Here is a 4,119-nt window from a genome sequence, read left to right on the forward strand (position 1 = left end):
TTCATTCAAGATAGAAGTGCCCCTTAACTCAGCGCTACTGGGCAGATGTGGAAATGGGAACTTTGAAAAGGATTCGCGTCACCTTTATTTAGGAGAGTTACTAGGAAATAGCTTTGGGGTTGCAGGAGTACCATTCTCCTTCAACAGCTTACTCAAGAATCATAAAAGCAAGCATTATATAGCAGGTGCCACTGCTATAGCTGGGTACTGCTCTATGTGCTGAACATATGCTAGTTTATATCATCTGAAAACAACTCTTTTAGCTAGGTACTGTCAATATCTCATATTACAGCCTGGGAAACTAAGACACCGAGATATGACAATACCTGCTCCCAAACACCCAGCTAGTAAATGTAAAAGCAGGCATTCTGGTTTGATTCTAGAGACTCTGCCCTTAACCGCTTGACTGCTAAAAATAAAAATACTATGTGGACACAGAAAGACTAGAATTTAAATGCTAAGTGTCAATATCTCAAAGGGGTGGGTCTACTTTTTTTCTTTTACTTCTCTATTTATTCCGAATTTATACCATGCATTGCTTTTGTACTCAGAGAGAAAATAATAAATGCTGCTTTAAAATCCTGAACCTAAAACTTATAACCTACAACAGACTGTGACGATCACTGTCTTAAAGGACCCTGGAGTAGAAATAACACAAGCAACTTAGACTGACTGCTTGATTTATTAATGACCAGACTTTATAGAGTAATAGCAAGGAACAGTGACTCGAATGTGTCCCTCTGCAGTCCTGTAAGCAGCCAATAAACTGTCTACCCCTTGCAATGTCACTTGGGGCTGTATAAGGTGACAGAGTCTCAAAGGAAAAATGAATTCTGCAGCTATAACAACCCTGAATAGAGGAGTTCAATACGACGGTGGAGCTTAGCAATGAAAGGACACAGTACACTTTCACACAAAACCTTCCCTTAAAAGTCATAATACAAAAGTCCATTGTATTCTATATCAGCAATGAACAATTGGAATTTGAAATTTAAAAGTCATACTATAACCCAATTTAATTCACAAAATATATGAAAAGTGCTCGCACATATAATGGATGTAGGAAGCAATTGAAATTTTAAAATCGGACCAAGCCAATTTGGATACAATTTTAAGAATACTCTCAAGGTTGATCATAATAGATATTTAACGCAAATAGAGTTTAGAAGGCATAGATGCAGAAGGTGGCAAATTAAAAATTAGAAAACTATCAATTAAGACCTCTTTTTGTCCCCAGAGAGAAAAATGCTTATATAATGCTGATAACTTCTTATATTGATTATCTACTTTTTCCTTATCCTTGTCTTTTTAATAAATAGCCAGATTTTTAAAACAATTAACCCTCTTTTTGAAAGTAAGGGGATGGTCGATAAAACCTGATGTCTCATTTTCCCAGCTTTGTGTATCTTTGTTAGTGCGAGGTGTCGAAGTGGGCACTGCACTGAGCCCCTCAGCGCGGTCGCCCTGTGAGAGTGAAGGACTTCTTCCCCCAGCTGCTGGGGGCGCTGGCAGCAGGAGGCACTCAGCTGTCAGCCCTCTGCAGAACTGCCTCTCCGAGAATGCCACCTTGGCCAAGGCCACGGCGCCTTTCCCGGGTAGCCTGCATTCGGCAGCTGGTAACGCAGCCCTATCAACCTGGCCTCTCGCTTTTGCTGGAAACAATTCTGCGAGGTCATTTCCACTTCAGAGCTCCACATGGAGTAGGCCAGGGCCTTGACTGAGACCGCATCTCCGCTCTGCTCCTCCTTCTGCCCGTCCTGCTTCCCTCTCTTTTCTTCCACGGGTGCTGATCCCAGGACTTAAGTACAGCTGGGGGATGTCGCCCATGGCTGGGTGTCCACTTCTCAGCATGAATTTGACACTAGGGGAGAAAGAGCACAGATCTTTGGCAGGCAGTTGGCTCCTCTGGCACACTGACTCTATAGGCCACAGCCTTGAAGCCCACCTTACAAATAACACAAGGAAAGAAGCCACGCCATCCTCCTCACACAGATTCAGGAAGCAGATCAAAGAACAAAGAGGTCGTTTTTGGAAGACTGGCAGGGAACACGTCTGAAATTCGGGTGGGGTTTCAGGGGACCACAGGAGGCAGGATGGCAGCTGCTTAGCCCACTGTTTGGTCTAATCCCCCGAGCTGTCCTGTCCCTGGTACCACAGTCGCACCATGTTAATTAAATCATTCTCATTAATTCAGCCTGAGTGTAAATTAGGAAGGAATGAAGATAAATTAGGTTTGAAGGCAGCTAATACATTTAACCCCATGCTGCTTATTTTGCAGCCTAACAAAATAACGTTGTTAAGAGAGATAACAAGGCCAAAGCCTTGGGCACAGATTCTTAATAGCATTAAAAATGAGACCTTGGTTTGGTGTCACAAGGCAGAGGCGAAGACCAGCTCCCAGGAGTGTACAGGACTGGTCTAACATCTTGAGTGAGGTGGTGGCCATTGAATAACATGGTTGTCTATAGCATTTCTCGAGTTGCTGGTGACTCAGATATCTGCAATGTCTATCGTTGTCCGGTTTGGTCACAGGCTCGTCTAGAGAGTTCTTCCTGCACATATATAAGACTTGCCCATCTTTCCTTCCTGTGAGTGAAGTGATAAGAATTACCTTTAGGGTTGGCTGAGAAATGTTGGAAAAATAACAGTTTGTGTTGCTGTGATCATAAATAGGCTAACTTGCAAATCACTTTCAGCTGTGAAACAAACATTAGAAACTGTACACAGGATGAAAACGTTTCACACATTGGTTCAAGCAAACCAGTTTGTTTGTAGGAGGTCATTGGCAGCACACACGTTTCCCCCCAAATGCAAGTTTAGTTCCTGTTTCTCAGCCGGAAACCGGTTCCCAGTTTTATAACCTACTTAAGCTAATTTCTTTTCCCTGCTTCATGTTGCTTATCTCCCTGAGGCAGATGAAGCAAATGTATATAGTCAACTGAGTACATTTCAAGATTTTCCAGGCTACAACTTTTTTCCTTCTCTTTTCTTGAAGCATAGAAAGATGCCAACATTAGGTAAAGCAGACACAGGAAAATGGCATCAGTGGATAATGATGACACAATAGACAGAGCATCCCTGCTTACTTAGCATAGCTATTTTCAAAGAGAATTAAACTTTGCTGGCCCCTTGGTGAAGGACATTGCAGTTTCAGGTTGGTGAAGATGCAAAAGACACAGACTGGCCTGTTCCTAGTTCAGTGGCTTCCTCTGACAAAATCTCCAGCCAACTGAGCTATGCCCATGTTTTATTTCTAGGCAGGGTCATCTGGGTGAAGTTCTAGGTAGATCTGGTGACTGAAGTAGAAGGAAATAATTCTTAGTGAGAGAAAGTGTTAATCTCTTAAGTTAAACGAAATATCTTCTCCAAAGGAAGACATTAACATTTCATCTTCACCAACGTGCTCGCTTTGGACCCAGCACCTAGACAGACAAGGCGCTCCTAAGAGGTGCCTTGAGGCCTCCCTGATCAGCTTCCCCTACAACTTGCCAGGCTACAGAAGCCATGTTTTAAAAAGACCTGCGTGCGATAGCTACACATTTCCATCAACCACAGCACCTATCTCTGGTGTCCACAGCGTTTCTATTCGTTTGCTCTTCGCTGATTTTCTCCAAGTCTCCTTCAGGACAGAGTCTGCTTACAGCGCTTCTCTCTTCACCTCGCAGATCTCACAATCACCGCACGGGGTTCTTAGCGTGAATTGATCCAGCCTCCCTGGCTTTGTGAAGCAGTGTCTGAGCTGAGACTCTGCAAAAAACTTTAGAATATGAAACAGATTTGTAAAGCCTCACGGTGAGGCTGACGACTTAATGGTAACAAAGGACTTCAGAGTGCACTGTCTTTGTTTGCAAGGAGCAAAATTGCTCAGCGCGAATACCAGGAGAAACCACGGGTAAAGGAAGATGGGATTAAAATAAAGAACCGATAGTTTTCGTTTCAGCAGTCTTTAGATTCAGGAAGCACCAGGCCTGTTTAAATCATTTCGGTGTCTAGTATTTAAAAGAAAGCGGGGAGGTGGGGGAGTGAGGATGGGAGAATTGCAGTGCTGGACCGCTGCTGAGTGGCTGTGTGACCGTGACATGGGCAACTCACACCTCCCTGGGCCTCCATTTCCTAACC

At 43.6% G+C, this 4,119-nt stretch overlaps 1 long non-coding RNA gene across 3 annotated transcripts in view; it reads right to left on the reverse strand.

The window, feature by feature from the left end:
- Positions 1-663: 663 nt before the first annotated feature.
- LOC105300482 overlaps positions 664-4,119 on the reverse strand; it is a 5,091-nt gene continuing 1,635 nt past the window's right edge. For 2 of the 3 annotated variants that reach the window (XR_002783413.1, XR_896624.2), the window contains exons 2-4: positions 3,559-3,757; positions 2,359-2,586; positions 664-1,861 (exon numbers count right to left, since the gene is read on the reverse strand). This is a non-coding gene — a long non-coding RNA (uncharacterized LOC105300482). The remainder of the gene's footprint in view (positions 1,862-2,358; positions 2,587-3,558; positions 3,758-4,119) is intronic. The other variant, XR_002783412.1, reaches the window with a different exon arrangement.

Source organism: Pteropus vampyrus, unplaced genomic scaffold, assembly GCF_000151845.1.
Source record: "Pteropus vampyrus isolate Shadow unplaced genomic scaffold, Pvam_2.0 Scaffold213, whole genome shotgun sequence".
In the NCBI taxonomy this organism is placed as follows: domain Eukaryota; kingdom Metazoa; phylum Chordata; class Mammalia; order Chiroptera; family Pteropodidae; genus Pteropus; species Pteropus vampyrus.